Source organism: Equus przewalskii, chromosome 8 (genome assembly GCF_037783145.1).
Source record: "Equus przewalskii isolate Varuska chromosome 8, EquPr2, whole genome shotgun sequence".
Taxonomy (NCBI): domain Eukaryota; kingdom Metazoa; phylum Chordata; class Mammalia; order Perissodactyla; family Equidae; genus Equus; species Equus przewalskii.
Window position 1 is genome coordinate 62,196,262 of NC_091838.1, and position 17,768 is coordinate 62,214,029.

The 17,768-nt window shown below is 37.1% G+C and overlaps 1 long non-coding RNA gene across 2 annotated transcripts in view; it reads right to left on the reverse strand.

Moving 5' to 3' along the window:
• Nucleotides 1-17,768, reverse strand: part of LOC139085266 (uncharacterized) — a 253,590-nt gene that overhangs the window by 4,888 nt on the left and 230,934 nt on the right. For both annotated transcript variants that reach the window (XR_011543489.1, XR_011543490.1), the window contains exon 3: nucleotides 1,517-1,607. This is a non-coding gene — a long non-coding RNA (uncharacterized lncRNA). The remainder of the gene's footprint in view (nucleotides 1-1,516; nucleotides 1,608-17,768) is intronic.

Consider the following 17,768-nt stretch of genomic DNA (forward strand, 5'->3'; position numbering starts at 1 on the left):
AATTTATTTCTTATCTCTTTTCTTTATGAGTTTTTTTCTCATTGATTTATAGGACTTCTATAAACATTATTAACTTCTTGTATGTTAAGTATACGACAAATATTTTTCCCCAGGCAAGCATTTACATATTAAATTTATATATGGCTTCTTTGACTATAAAAAGATTTTTGTCATATAGCCAAATATGCCAGTTTTTTCTTTTATGGCTTCTGGGTTTGGCTCATGCTTAAAAAGTCTTTCCTCATTCCAAGATATAAGAATATTCTCCTAAATTTTCTTTGGTGTTTTCCCAGTTCTCACTGCTGCCCAAACCTACACATCTAGCCAGAGAACCATATTACAGGCTGTGAACCACATTATGGGCTGTAAACCATATTGGTGATGAGCACAAACTCCAAAGCCAGTAGCTTTGCTTCACATTCTGGTTTCACTTATTACCAACTATGTGACCTTGAATATCCAGGAAAAGCAGTAATAATAGTTCATACATCACAAAGTTGTTGTTAGTATTAATAAATTCATTCACATGAAGTACATAGAATAGTGTTCCATACATATTAGCTACATGAAGGCACTCAACATCATTTGTCTCTGTGAGCCTAGCCTGAGCACAGTTCCTGGCATAGTTCTCACTCAGCAAATAAAAAGTTAATCAATTCATTCAAAATATATTTTCCCCGTTCTGCTTTTTTCATAAATTATTTATTACTAAATCTGTCTGCTCGTAGTCCCCATAATCATTTCAGCAACTCTCAACATAAATAGTTGTTTTGATTCTCAGTCTGTCTTGAGGCTCTTAGATACAATATGTGAAATGCTTTGCAGTAAGATTTAAACTAATCTATGTGAGGTTAAAATGTGGTCTTTCCTCACATACCCCATCATGGCCACAATTCTTGGGAAAGCAATGAACATTTGTTAGCCTGAAGGAGTAAATAAGGACCTTGAATCTTTTTTTCTCGTTTTATTGATGTATTTTCATCTCACAGCCTCTACCTAGTAGTTCAATGATGATCACATGGTTATTGGAAAGAACTCTCATTCTTTGGCACCAATAATTCAGAAACCAAACTCTGAGATGGGGGAAGTTTTTCTTTGCCCTGGAGGACCTTACAGTTTCACAAGAAAGAAGAGAATAGAACTGAAAAGACGTAAAAGTACAAAACCCCAAAGCTCTATCTATGTGACAGAGTTGCTAAAGTTATTCAAAGAACTGAAGCCAGGAACCAGGGCAGTACATCCCTCAATTTATCAGATACCTTCTTTCCAACCTACGTCTAAACTGTAGAGACTCAACAGATAGCTTTAGCTCCATCTGCCACTCTAGCCAGAGCAACAAACCTCATGGCCTGAGCATCACAGGAGACACTTCACATGTCTTCTAGTCTTTGTTCTTCTTACTAATAGATGGGAACTAGAGGAAGTTATGAAAAACTCCTTCTTTCTCAGAAAGCCTGACCACAAGCTATCTCCCTCCTGATAATTTCTACCTTGAATGTCAGAAGTTCAGCATTACCTTATTCCTTCTCAGTTCTTTCATTTGGTAACGACTTGATTTTTCCTTGGTGGATGGATGTCTTATCCTTACTAGGAAGAGGACCATGAACCTGAAAATGCAAAGGAGAAAAGTACATTAATATCTTTCCAAAATATTATCCTCACTAAAAATGTACAGTGGCTTTGAAGCAACCATCAGCCATGTTGTCTGAAGTGGAAAATAGGTAGGTTTATTTGGCTAGAAGTTAAGAGGAACAAGTAGGTCTTAGTAGTGTTGTAGGAAAAAAAATTTAGTAAGGATCTTGAAGCCTATGAGATGGCATTTGAGTTCAATGGAACACTAGATGTTTCTGTTTGCTTCCATGAAAAGGGGTATTCTCACCAAAATGGCACTTTGGAACAGTAATCTTGTACTTCATTTGAAAACAGAGTATGTATTGTTAAGAATAAGAATGGAACATAGTAAGGGGAAGTAGATCATCTGGGAGTCTGGTGAAATCTTTCTGGACAAAAAAGTGACTCTGGCCTGAACATATGGAAGAATGGATGTAGCATATAGTAGTCATCTATGCACCATTGGGAAGCAATAATCATTAAAATCTAGCATTTAAATTAAAGCCCATGTGTATGTGACAGAGTTGCTGAGGTTACGTAGAGAACTGAAGCCAAGAGAGCAGGGTGACTCTCAAGTTATCTGATACATTCTCTACCTTTATTCCATGTCCTTTTCATAGTGACCAGTAAAGGGTAGTGATCCTATGAGATAGGTGCTGTAATCATTCCCATTCTACAGACGTGTGGATGAAGTCCAGGGAGATAAAATAACATAGCTAGGGTCACACACTTAGGGTGTGGCAAAGTCTGGATTTGACCCAAGACTCTCTGACTCGGGAGACTGTACATTTAACCACTAGCCCTTTGGGTCTCTGCAGAGACCCTGGTTGATTAAGGAAGAAATGAGGGACTTGGGTGAATTGGCTGTAGTGGCCAAGAAGAAAAAGGATTGAAGATGACTTCAAGGTTACTAACTGAACACAAGTATCAATGATGGAGATAAAACATAGTAAAGGGGAAACATTTAAGCTCTTTCGTCCTTCAACAGCCATCTATTGAGGATAAATTGAAGATCCAGGCATAAGTGTCCACCAGGTGCTGTGCAGGTTTCTGAAGATGAGAAGGTGAAGGAGAGAAGTTCTTGCCGTCAAGGAGCTCAAACTGGTGGGGGAGTTAGATTATTTTAATTATCGCCGTAATGAATTCGCTTAAATTTAACACAATGTGCAAAGCACACAGCTCATGGTAAACATCCAGGGTATTATAGGAGCTCAGAGGAAGGTACCTACTTGGGACAGGGATCAAGAAGTCTTCTTAGACAGAGTGGTGCACACACTGAATTCTAATGGATAGTAAATGGCATTAGATGGCAAGGTGGGTACATGGTGGTGAGTAGAAGGATATGCCAGGAGCAGGGACAGCATAGACAAAGGCTCATAGGCAAGATGGAATGTCAGAGTCATCACCAGCGCGGTTCTTGGGCTTTATCCTGCAGGGAATGAGGCATCATCACAGAGATTTAAGCAAGTCAGGCTCATGGTTCTGCATTTGGCCAGATCTCTTTGGCAAATGTGTGGAAGATTTATTTGAGTGGGATAATCTGAGGAGTACAAAGACACATTGGGAAGCTCATGTATAAGTCCAGATAAGAGATGAGAGTAGCTTGAACCAGAGAAGTGGCAAATCAGTTTGGAGAATGAAGGCCAGATAGGAGAATTATTCAGATATGAGGTTTACTAATTGGTTGGATGAGGAGGGGAATAGTGGGGGTGAAGCTGAGGGAGACAATCTGGGCTATGGGAACAGTGATGCCATAAAATCAGTTGGAAAATATGGTCAGAGACATACTTTCAGAGGGGTAAATGAGGAGTTCAGTTTGGGACATAGTATTAGTTTCCTAGGGCTGCCATAAAAAATTACTAAAATTACTTTTGTGTGGTGGCTTAAAACAAAAGAAATTAACTTTCTTAGAATTTGGCAGTCCAGAAATCCAAAATCAAGGTGTTGGTAGGGCTAGTTCCTTGGGGAGGCTCTGAGAGAGAATTTGTTCCATGTCTCTTTCCTAGCTTCTGGTGGCTGCAGGTAATTCTTGGTGTTCCTTGGCTTATAGATGCATCATTCCAATCTGTGCCTTCATCTTCACAGGGCCTTCTCCCCTATGTCTCTGTTTGTCTTCTCCTTTTCTGTCTCTTGTAAGGACACCTGTCATTGAATTTCGGACCCACCCTACTCTGGGACAATCTCATCTCAAGATCTTTGCCTTAATTACATCTGCAAAGACCCATATTCCAAATAAGTTCACATTCTGAGCTTCTGGGTGGGCATAGCTTTCGGGGGACCACTATTCAATCCATTACAGATACTTTGAGAATACCCTAGGGTGAGTCAGAAGCTGAAGAATGGATCTGAGTGAGCTGAGAGTCATCAGCATTTGAGTGCAAAATGAAACCAAGATAATGGTTGAGAAATATAGAATGAGGAGGTCAGGGAACCAAGAACAAAATCTAAGCATGTCAACACTTACTTAAGAGAAAAAAAGATATCTACATGGGGCAATAAGAAGACCTAATTGTTTCAAAGAAACTCAAAACCTTATTTCATGGTATCTATATATCTATGAATGATGGAGCACTTGCTATATTGCAGATGCTATAGTAGTTCTTTACTTACTTCGTCCCCAAAACAGGTGTTCACAATAGGTATTTTTATCTCCATTTTACACATAGAGACACTAGGGCTTGTGAATTTTAAACAAGTTGAGTAAGATCCAAGAGCTAATTAGTGATGAACTCGGGATTTGAATATCTGGCTGATTTCAAAGCTTCAGTTCCTTTTCCTCACTGCCCTTTTTGTGGCATTTCAACACGGGGGAAATTTGAAGATAGAGGAAATAATTTTAGATACCATAGCAGTGACTGAGTTGCTGATTCAAACCCACTGTTGTCTTTTTCCTTCCTCACAGAATGCTGTGTTTTTGGAGGCAGTGATGCACCAAGCGTTAGAAGAACTGTCTCTCGTCTTTCCTTGGAGATGACTGCCCATATGACAGAACAGTGACCAATGAGATGTAAGCAGAAATTGTTGGGTCTAGGAAATCTCCTTAATATGATGGCTATCTAAGCTATAAGATGTCCTTTTGATTTTTTCCCTTTTCTTCTTTCCTACTTCCAGGCATGTGGACATGATGGCTGGAGCTACAGTGACCATTGTTTGATCATGAGGGAACTCTTGGGATGGCAGTCAAGTGCTAAGCAAAGACAAACAGAAAGGTCAAAGGATGCTGGGCCGTTGTTGCCACTACAGAGCTTCTGCTCCAGCCCCAGAATGCCTTTTCCCCATCTTAGTGATATGAGGGCAAAGAACCCCCTAATTTGTTTAAGCCACTGTATTTCTGACTCTATACAAGCAGACAAAGAAGTACCCAATGTGGTGGTCCCTTCTAAAGCCTACGAATGAAGGGAAAGGATTAGAAGACAGAAATGGATATAGATAAGTTTTGGGGAGGGAGGTAAGACTGTTAAGGGAGATTAAATTCGATGGATTCAACTTTCACGCTGAAGTAAAGGTGATGTCTACTGAGATTGAGTGTGGTAGGACTTGGAGTCGGGAGACTTTTAATCACTATAATGGTGTGCTAAAATGAAATACTGCCCTAACTGCTGATCCAATGTACCTTGCCTACTTTGTGCTATAACCTGTCTTTGAAAAAAAATTGGATAGCATCTCTCCCTTTCCGAACATAAAGAACATTTGGTTTGTGTAGTTGTGCAGACTAATTCCATTTGGAAGCTCATTGTGAACCTTTTCAATTTTTCAGTGGTAATAATAATAACTTGCAGGCTGGTTCAGCCTGAAGAACAGTCTTCCTTTTTTATACTTTAAAAGAGCTACAAGAACCTTACTTGACCTCCAAAAAAATCTTCAAAGTGGATGTGGAGGCAGTCAGACAAGTGAAACTTTTGGGGTAAACATTAGCACTTACCTGAAAGAACCTCTTTCTCCATCAGTTTAAAAGAAAGTGATTGAGATAAGATGATTCCTGGGAAAGACTCTAAGGTTTGCTTTTTTTTCCTTTCTGAGGTGCTTAATTAATTTTCTGAAGTCAATTTTTCAGTGTACCTGGAATAATCAATAATCTCAGATTTTTATCACTAACTTCTTGGCTATAGTGCCTAAGTTCACTGCATCTTGATTTATCCTCAAGCATGGGTAGCTGGGAGATGAATTTTTATCTTTATCAGGACTGGCTTTAATTATAGGATCCCATGGTGTTTTTGTTTTCCTAGCTGGGACTCATAGTGTTAGGAACACATCCTTTTAAGAGGAAATGTTTTTATTCTCAAAAGTACTTTGTTAGCGATAATTTAACCTGAGATTTTACCAAGTTTTAACCTATGATTCATTGAAATAATATGTTAGAGAGAGAGAATCACAGCAAAACCTGCACATCGTTATCAAATAAGATGACACACGCATATATACATATACTGAGACTGAAAAAGGTAAATGTTAAGATGACTGGGTCTACCTTGACTTTAATTTTTCAGTATTACTTGGTTATATGTTTGTTCTTCCTAGTCCTCTGTGAGTTGCCAGAGAGCAAGGACACTGTCTCATTCATCTTTGATCTCCGCATCAAGCAAGCACAATTCTAATCACATAGCAAGTCCTCCATAAATGTGTGTTGGGTGAATTATTAAATAATTTAGTGAATAAATAATAAATGTCAAACACACAGTTCCTTCCACAAGCATTTCCTGCTTACCTCTCATGTGCTAGGTATGGCGTTAGTCACTGGGAATGGAATCAAAGATTAAGAAGCCACACTGCTCAGAGCTCACACACGTGTGTAAATACTTAACATGCAACGTCATGTGATTAGTGCGTCAATACAAGTAAATACCAAATGCAAAGGAAGGATGTAGTAGGAAAAAAATGAAAGTCAAATTGTTAAATTTTGGAAGGTTAAGAAGTGTACGAAGAAGAAAGAACCAAGAACAATTCTGAGGCTCTTGGCTTAAATTGGTAGTACCATTAACTAAAATATGGAATACAGAAGAAAAAGCAAGTTTAAGAGAAAAGTCACACTGAGATATTTTTCTTTTATTTTTTAAAATAAACATTGTATATATTCCAGGTGTACAACATGATGTTTTGATAAACATATACATAGCAAAAGATTACTACAGTCAAGCTAATTAAATATAAATCTCACATTGTTACCTTTTACAGTGTGCATGTGTGTGTGTGTGTGTGTGTGTGGTAAGAGCACCTGAGAACTACTCTCTTAACAATTTCCAGTATACAATAGAATATTATTAACTATAGTCACCATGCTGTACATCAGATCTCTAGAACTTATTTATCCTACATAATTGCAACTTTGTCAACATTTCCCCATTTCCCTCACCTCCTTGCCCCTGCTAACCACCATTCTACTCTCCAATTCTACGAACTCAACTTTTTTTAGATTCCACATATAAATGAGATTATACAAGTTTTTTGTCTTTCTGTTTCTGGCTTATTTCACTTGACATAATGTCCTTCAGCTTCATCCATGTTGTTGCAAGTGGCGGGATCTCCTTCATTTTTATATATACCACAATTTCTTTATCCGTCGAGGAATACTTAGATTGTTTCCATATTTTGACTGTTGTAAATCATGCTATAATGAACACGTGAGCACAGATGTCTCTTTGAGGTACTGATTTTAATTTCCTTTGGACATAAACCCAGAAGAGGGACTGCTGGATCATATGGTGGTTCTATTTTTAATTTTTTGAAGAACCTCCACGTGGTTTTCCATAACAGCTGTACTGTTAAGGTCTATATGGCAGAGATGTGCAATAGGAAGCAGAATGTGAGTCTGCTTTAGAGAGGGGCCAGGGCTAGAAATATAAAGTAGAGCAACATGAGCACATGTAGAGAGTATTTGAAATTGTAGCAAAAAAGAGCTAATCCAGGAGGAAAATGTAGAAACAAAAGAAAAAGCAAGAATGACACAGCACCCATCACCTACCCCTCTTCTATTCTTAGATCTGAGGTTATTCATTTCTTTAAGTCTCAAATAATATCCCGCCTTCTCAATGATACCCACATGATCACCAACACCCAGGCTGCTCTGGCCTCTCATGGTGGTTGTGCATGCCGTGATTTTGTTACCAGGTTTCTTAAAGATAGGAAGCATATTTCTTTGTGCCTCTGCATCGAACATAGTGCTGATAAGTACTCAAGAAGCATTTGTGGATAAAAATGATGACGCTCTGTTTTGACCATTAGATAATGCAAGCTAAAAATAGACAACAAGCTTTAACAGATGTAACAACCACAATCACTGTCATCCCAAATACTGTGTTTATTAACAAAAAAAGAAGTGTTCGGCATGATCCATGCTCTAACTTTAGCCACAGCAGCAGAGATTGCATAAAGAAATCAGACATTATTTTTTATGATTAATTTTATAAAAGTTCCCAGCCAGGAGGCAGGTTTTCCCTTAAGACAGTTTCTGTTATACAAATCCAAATGCTCTATAGAAATTCTGTGAGTGAAACTCTTTCTGGTTATACTTAGTCAACCATCCAAACTTAATTAAACTCTCAATCACTTTCTCTGGAACTGAGATGATGAGATGAGATTCAATGATCTGAAATTTCTGGAATCTCCTTTCGTTTACCCCTTCTCTCCCCTGATGGGTGCAACATGAGCAATTTTTCCTCCAACCTTTGAGGAGAATTGCTGTTTATAGAGGACATATTGCGTCCTTCCTGACAGTGCCACTATTTCACAGTTTATTTCCTTCAGATTTCTCAGATGAATACCAGGGAATACTAGTGATTTACTGTATTTGAGTTCCTCAAAGTTACTCAGGAACTGCATCCTTAGAGACTGAGACACACTTGAATTTCCCATAAAGAATATTTGCACTGTAGAAATGTAAAGATTTCAGTCTCTACACACTGTATTAAAACATATTACCAAACAAGCTTTTTTTCTAAATGGGGTCTCTCCTATAATCTTTGGCCATGGTTTACAAAAAGAAAAAAATTGGAAAATGCGTTTTCATCTTATTTAATGGGAGATTTTACATTGCATATTATTTTAGGACTCACATGACCTTGTTCAGAGTTCAGACTCTCACCCAGTGTTCAGATGTTACCTCTCAAATTAGTGAGGAAAACTTTTGACTTTGGGAGCAATAGCCCCCAAACACAGCAGGGCTCCAAAACTTTTTCAATAATGGCAACAACTCTTTGCTCATGTTATAAAGGATAATGGAATGGACATGTGTTTTTGTTGTTTGTATCTACCCAGCATCCTTTTACCCTTCTTCTGGTAATACATAAATGTGAGAGGGTCGCCCCAATCCCTACTTTTAGTTCATGTAGTTTAGTTGGACTTAACCTTACCATCTGGCCTCAGGAGTTAGGATAGCCTGCAATGGTCCAATCAAAGCACTGCATTATGCTGCCCACAGTGACTGATGTTGGGATGGGCACATCACTCGAGCCAGACTAAATTCTCAATCCTGGTTCATTGTTGGGAAATCCTCCACATAACCTCCAGAATGATCATTCTGGAAGGTCACATCATATTTCTTGGCAATCCTTAAATAACTTTCATTGTAACCAAGATCAAATCCAAACTCTTCACATGGCCCATAAAACTATTGTGATCTAATGCCTACCTACCTCATTTATCTCAACATCTGCTATTTCTTTACATTCGCTTTACTCTGTACTCGAATAGGATATGCTGATTCCCATCTTAGAAGCTATGCACTTCCTATTCTTTCTACTTACAATATTCTTTCCCTAGATTATCACCTGGCTACCTTTTTCTCATAATAATTCATATCTTAAGTCAAATGCCCCTTACTTACTTACTAGGACTTACTAGATGATAAAACAATGTAGCCATCAGATTTACTTTCTATTGCGTTATCCCACATTATCTGTTTCATATTAATTGCCATGGCCCAAATTATTTTATTTATTCACTTCTTTATTCTCTCTCTCATGTCACCAGAATGTCAGCTCTTTGAGGGCAAGAACACTAATTATTTAGTTTACCATTGTACATATCCCCTGTTCCATGCACATCAGGCTCTCAGTAACTATTTGTTGATTGAGTGAAGAGCTCCCTTTTGCTGGGCTTCCTAAGCTGGCAGGATATAACCCAGGAGCTGCTCATGTCAAACTGTCAGCCAACAAGGCTAAAACAGAGGAAAAGAAAGCTGGGAAATGAAGAGAGACAGATTCCCAATAGTATAACCAAAGCCAGATACCCTGGGATGTTTGTTACATGAGGCAATAAATTTTTCTTTATGCTTAATTCACTTTGAGTTAGGTTTCTGTCACTTGTAACCAACAGAGTCCTGACAGAGAAGTATGTGAAAGAGCTTGAAAAGAGCAAAGTGCCATACTTATGTAAATATTGTGTTCTTGTACAATACCCATAAACTATCACACCACATTTCTTTCTATTTTTCTGTCTTTGGCCAGAATTTTAGTTATCTGAGAGGGTTAAAGATCTTATTTGAGGATATTCAGGTAATTCAGAAGTGAAGGATTATTTGAAACTTATCTATAAACACAACCTATGTAATTAGCTTGATTGGGGAAATCACTTCACAATGCATACATATATCAAAACATCACATTGTATACATTAAATTTATACAATATTTGTCAAGCATACCTCAATAAAACTGGAAACGTTTTTTTAAAAAAGTCGAAAGACACAAGCTATATGTTAAGGTAATCAGAATAACCGACTTTACTGTATTACGGTCTACGGTATTTTTATTGTTACGTTTCATCTAAAAGGTGAATTGTTTGAGTACCTCTCCTTCTAGGCATGATACAGTAACTGTACTGGACTTGCTTTCACAAAAAAAGAATTAGAAATTAAATTATGTTAGAATAGAATATTAAATTATATAATAATATAATATACAATATAATGTTAAATTATATTATAATATAACATACAATATAATGTTAAATTGTATTATATTTTTTATAAGTTAAAAAATAAAATAGCTAATAAATAAAAATAGATAAAATATGTGAGACAAATATTTGTCAGCAATCAAGCAACAGGAAGCACAGTACTGCAGACGTGTGAGAAGAGAAACACATAAGATAGGACCACAGACCACAATCACCCAGACTTTCCTCCTGCTGCAGAACAGGGAGAATAAGCCCACGTGAAGGAGTGGTCTCACTAAGCTAAGGAAACAGAGATGGGAATTGCCAGGTTCTGAAGTGGCTGGAATTTGTTGGGCAGGATATCAGAGAAGAGAGAGCTGCAAAAGAATGGGGGTAGGGATGGGTGGCATAAAGATTGCATGGGGATTCAATAATTATGTAAAATATAAATGGACTAAATGCTTCAATTAAAAAGCAGAGATTTTCCAGTAAAGACAAGACTTAATATTTCCATCTCTATGAAATCCGCTTCGAATATAAAGACAAAAACAGTTTGAAAATGGAAGGACAAGAAAAGATATAGCAGTCAAAGAAAAGCATTAGGAGCTAGGGACGGCCCATTTAATATTAGACAAAATAGACTTTAAGACAAGGAGAATTTCCAGTGATATCCTTAAATTTAAAACCATGAATTTATACTGAAATGGTCCAAATCCACAGGGCATCTTTTATCTTTCCTCCTTTCTTTATTTCTAACTCCCTTCTCCAAGAATAGGAAACCTGGCTTCCATTCTCCACCATGTATTACTCATTTATTCAAACCTACACAGAACATAGTTCCAAAAAGACTAAGAAAGCAAGCCTCCTGGGGCAGAAAATATACAAAATGAGCTTGGCGCATCTGGTAGTGCCAGAAAATAAGGAAGTACTCAAAACAAATAAAAACCATTTTGTTAGGGGTATGTCAATGGGACAGAGGAGCCAACTGAAAGAGCTCCCAGTGGCCAAAGCCGGAACAATTTGAGCAACAAAACATATAAAGTCATAGTGGATTACAATCCTAAGTACAAAATAAATACCCATGAGGCCATTCTAATATAAATGAATGAATAAGTAAATGAAGGAGAAGAAACAAATCTCCCATGAAACGATGCTAAATAATTTATGTAGATGCTCTACCCTCAAGAAGAGGAAACACTGTGGGCTTTGAATAGGGTCTTCCTTCCAAAGAGTACAGCGTAGAAGAGAGGGGAGTAACTTTACCACAGAGAAACCTGATAAACATTCCTTCTGCCAGGTGATCAAGGTCAACGTCAACAGTGAGAAATTATGTCGCTAGCATGCACCTGTGATATGATGTGATAAAAATGTCCCTTTACCTCTGTGATCTTCCTTTTAAAAACACATGCTCCCAGTCTATTCATAAGAAATACATCCAACAAATGCCAATAGAGGAGCATCCTATAAAATACCTGACCAGTATTCCTCAAAGCTGTCAAGATCATAAAAAACAAGGAAAGTTTGAGAAGCTGTCACAGTCAAGATGAGCCTAAGGAGACATGATAACTGAAACATAAAAAGAACATTACGTTAAGCTCAGAAAATGTGACTCAACTATGAATTTTGCTCAAGAGTAACGTATCCATATTGGTTCATTAATTGTAACATGTACCATAATAATGTAAGATGTTAATAATAGGGAAAAATGGGCATGTAACAAAAGGAAGCTCTCTGTACTATCTTCTGAAATCTTCTCAATTTTCCTGTAAATCTAAAATTGTTCTAAACAGTAGTGTTTATTAAAAAATATGATTTAGTGCTGATTGCTTAACAAAGCTCTTTCAACACGGAAAAAAAAATAACAAAAACAAAAAAACCCACTGATTCCAATCCTTCTGATTATTTCTCCCATCTCCAAAGTGGAAATAAATACCCACTTATTTTTTATAATTAAGCAAGCAAACCTACTAACCTAACTAATATTTGTATTTGTTGAAACAAAGAAATATATATGTCTGTGTATTATATCCTAGCTCTCTCTGCTGAAAAGTCACAAAAATAATAACATACCAGAAGCAATGAGCACACCTAGTGATTGGCTTCTAAATTACATTCTTCTCTAAAAAGCAACAGATTTCCTTGGAGAAAAGGTTGATTCCAGGGCTCAAATACAAGACAAGGCTGGAACATTTTCCTGCACCAAAAAATAAGGAAGTAATCAAAGATGATGAGGATATATCAAGTCTAGTTGATATATGGGAGTTAGTTTGAAAGGATTCCACTGGCCAAATCTGAGTCAAATCGAGCCTCAATATAAATGATGTATAGTACATTGAGTAAAATAAGGCTCTATGAGTCCATATTTATATAAATAAATAAACCAGTTTTTCCTTACAGTAGAATGCTAACTAACAAATACAGAGAAAATGATGGAGTTCAAAAAATCATCATTGGATGCTAAAATTAGTTTGATGAGAAACAGATATTTGCATAAATCAAAATAGTTCCCCACAAGTTACTAATCAAGGGGAACACAGAAATTTTGCAATGGAGAACTCTGGAAGACACCACTGTACCCAAGCGATCTAAGCTAACATCACGAACATTGGGACAAACCAATATCATATACTTACTGAAATGATGCATTGAGAAAGACACAACATTGCATGTCTAGTATTCCTCCCCAAAAGACTTAGCTTGAATTTAATCAGGAAAAATCCTCCAAAAAATCCACATAGAGGAACGTTCTACAAAATACTGGTCTTTAAAATATGTCAGTGCCAAGAAAGATAAAGAAAGGCTGAGGAAATATTCCAGATTAAAGTAAGCTAAAGGGATGTGACAACTAAACGCAATGAGTGGTTCTGGATAGAATCCTAGGCTGGAGAAGAAAATAGCTATAATAGATCTATTGGCAGAAATGATATAATTTGAATATTACTGTGCATGAAGTAATAGTATTTTGATGGATACTAAATTTCCTGATTTTGGTAATTACACTGTGGTTATGTAAGAGAATGTCATTCTTCTGAATTCTGCCAACAACCTGACTGAATTTGGAAGTGGGTTCTTCCACTAGAGTGTTCGGATAAGAATCTGGCCCCTTTGAATATCCTGAGTTCAGTTTTGTGAGATCTTAAGCAGAGAACCCAACTGAGCTGCTGGACTTCTGACCTTCATAACTATGGGCTAATAAATGGATTCTATTTTTAGTCATTAAGTTTGTGGTAATTTGTGATGCAGCAATGAAAAATTAACACAACCCTCCACAAACCCACCCACACACAAATGTACACACATACACTGTCACACACACAAATAACCTACAAATAGGTATGAAATACATCTCTAACAAAGTGCTGAAATCAAGAAGTAGTTATGGGTGAAAATCAAGCTGGCTTCAATAGATAAAAATCAGGGTGGAAAACACTGTTCCTTTCAAGACAGATGGTTTTGGATAACCTTCAATTCAGGGTGGAATAACTGTGGTGATAAAAGATAGTCCTCAAAAGAAGAGCCAAGAGTACACTTGACTTCTTGATCCTAAACACAAAATGTAAGACCTCCTGAGAGCACTTAAGAAGAGCATGCATTGAAAGCTATGCTTGGAACCAGAGATTTTTTAGGGAAGGTGGGAGAGGGCATGGAGATGGGCATAAGAAAGCTTGAATTCAAATGAGAGTCTAACTTAACGCTATTGTCAAATTAGATGAGTAAAAGACTTTGATTTATACAGCATTCTTGTCCCAAAGGTTCAAAATGCTTTCACAGCTGTTGTTGCATTTATCCTAAGAACAACCCTATGGCCCTTCATTCCTTCTTAAAACCTGATTTCAAAATCTGTTGGCTCTTCCTCGACCATAGGATGAAATTCAAGGCTCTTTACAGGGCAAAGAGATTTTACACCAACTTCCCTCTCTAGTCTCATATTCCTGCCCCTTCCCACCCTCACCTTGTGGATCCACACCAAAGGACAAGTCCGCCAATGATGATCTTGATGATTAATACCTTTCTGCCCTTTGTTGCAGATTACACTTCTGCCTCAAATGCCCTTCTCAATTTGATGATCGTGAAATCCTCACTTATCCTTCATGACACAGGAAATAGGGGTTCTGATTTGCATCAGGTCTCCTGGAGAGTGATGGTTCCAAGTATGGAATGAACTCCTCTTTGCTCTTAGTTTATTATGCTATCCATTCTAGATTAGATTGCTACTCACAGCAGGAAAGTTACACAAAAGCAGTTAGAAACCTAATCTTAACATACTTTGAAGATTGCTAGCAAAAATGAATAAATAAGGAGGTAAATGAATCAAGGAAGGAGATAATATTAGGATAAAAACTTGATGGTAAGTTGAATTTTGATCATTCAATCTTCCAGAACATTTAGAGTTGATGCTGAAATGTTAAGGATTCTTCCCTTAACTCTTTTTTGGTTACTCCTTAATGTAATATAGTCTCCCACCAGGGTGACTTACTATTTCTCAATTCCCTTTTTATAAACAGCTTTATTGGCATATAGTTCACATACCACAATTTTCTCATTTAACATGGATAATTCAATGATTTTTAGTATGTTCACAAAGTTGTGCAACCATCACCACAATCTAATTATGGAAGATTCTTAATTCCCTGGTGTGCTTATCTTTGATCCTCCTCTTTACTCTTCATTCTTTCATTTATTCAGTCATTTAACATATATTTAGCCAGACAATGTAAATTCTGGAGAAACTTTGATATATAAAGAAGCAATTACAAAGGGGCTGGCCCCGTGGCCGAGTGGTTAAGTTCGCGCGCTCCGCTGCAGGCGGCCCAGTGTTTCGTTGGTTCGAATCCTGGGCGCGGACATGGCACTGCTCATCAGACCACGCTGAGGCGGCGTCCCACGTGCCACAACTAGAAGAACCCACAATGAAGAATACACAACTATGTACTGGGGGGCTTTGGGGAGAAAAAGGAAAAAATAAAATCTTTAAAAAAAATTTAAAAAAAAATAAATAAATAAATAAATAAAAAAAGAAGAAGCAATTACAATGGGGGAAGCATAGCTATAAAATATATCTATGCGAAGACATAGATGGGGTACTCAACCCACTGATAATAGTCAATGAAGTGATTCTAGAAGAAAGTGAGGTGTAGCAAAGACATGAAGAGTGAAATGAAGATTGTCAGATGACACTGGGGGTGAGGGCAGAGATGAGGCATTCAGAGAAGACAGTTCTGGGCATGAAAAATGGCATCTGCTAAGACCCAGGGGGAGATAGAAATAGTGGATGCAGGGAGCTAAAAAGAGTACAGCCTTTTTCTGCCTGTAAAAATTTGTCACTTTTTTTACATGAATGTTCATAGTAGCTTTATGGGCAATATCAAAGAACTGGCAAAAACTTAAATGCCCATCAACAGGTGAATGGATAAACTAACTGTGGCATATTCACCCAATGGAATACTATCCAGCAACATAAAGGAATGAACTATTGGTACACACAACAATTTGGTGTGAATAAATAAAGACTGACAAAAAAAGAGTAAACACAGCATAATTCCATCTACATAAACTTCTAGAAGGTGAAACTAACCATAGTGATAGAAAGCTGATCAAGGATTGCCTGAAGGCAGAGGTCATGGTGGGTAGGGATTACAAACAAGCCTAAGAAACTTTCAGGAGTAATAGAAATGTTCACTATTTTGATTGTAGTTATGGCTTCAAGGCTGAATACATATGTCAAAATTTATTAGATTCTATATTTGAAACATGTATAGTTTATTGTATGTCAATTATATCCTAACAAAGCTGTTTTTAAAAAGATGTCCCTGTTTGGCTGATAAATTATATAATCTCCCTATTAATAAAGGATGTGGCATCTAAGGAGTAAATTAGTGTTGGGTGTTAGTTTTACTGTGAGTGTTAAAATATTAGTATCAGTATAATCCTACCTACCATAGTCATTAAGGCCCAGGAGTGAAACTAATTCTGATCTACAGAGAGGCCCAGACAGTAGACCTACCAGTGGGGGGCCTGGGGAGGCAGTAGGGTACAGGGCTGAGAGCTTGAGTTTAGAGGGGCGGACAGATCTGGGTTAAATTGTAGCTCTGCTGTTTACTCACCCAACTCATATGTCACCTCCCCTCATAAGCCTTACCTGGTTCCTCCACTCAAAATTAGCTATCTCCTCTTCTGTGTTCCCTTGGCATTTTGTAGACATCTCAATATAGAATTTTCCTTTTCACAAAGCACAACATCCTTAAATCAAACAGCCGTTTTACACCAAACTTTGATTAATCTACACAGACAGTAAGATAAAGTTAAACAATAATATAGTAAGGTGAAAAATGACTATTAAATGTGAACTGGCATGCCATCATAAGAATGAATGAAATCATGAAAACTCATCTTTATTTTACCTCTTTATCTGAAAAATATACACTTAAATCTATATTGGCTTTATTACAAAAATAATGCCTGCTTGTTGTAACATACGGTTATAAATATTATAGAAACATCTAATACAAAAAAAGTTAAAAGACCCCTTCCTCCTACACCCCCAGATTGTGGGGATGCATCACAGTTCACACATTCAAGTTATCTCAATCCCCAACAAGAAGATTGTGTTCTAAAGAAAATAGAAATAATCTGGAGAATGGAGGGCTCAAATATTTCACAAGTAAGAACAAGAATAACTATTTCCCTTATGACAAATAATTTAAGTAAATGTTACATTGAAGTAATTTCAAATAACACCTAACATCTTTCTTGAGTTAATGACAGTGGAAGTAGGAAAGTTTTTTCTAATTACTGTCATCTTTCAAAAGCTCAGTGTTTTGAGTTCAATAAAATTTTTTAAGATAATATCCTCATTTTCTAAACTGGTATCAAGCTTTTCAATGCTTTTGGACAGAACTTCCTAGAAATTCACAGGTGAACCATTCCACTTGCAAATCGGCTGCTTCCTTCTGGGAGATATTACATATCAATTCATTTTATTGATTTGTCTCAGTGTCCTCAAATGTCACTAGAATTTTAAAATTTTAAAGTATAGAAGACATATTATTTAGTCCCAATTTTCCATTTTATAGATGAAGAAAGTAGGTTTTAGAGAGAGAATGATCTTGAGCAAACACATGGCAGTTGGTGGCAATACTTGGTCTAGACGCCTAGATTCCTAATACCCAGTTTCAGTGCCTCTTCTCGACAAGCTGCCTCCCTCAGAAAACAGGTTCCTGAACCTGGAACATGAGTTCAGTGTTTTCTCACAGGGCCGTCTTTGATTGGGAAGTCGATTTAAATACA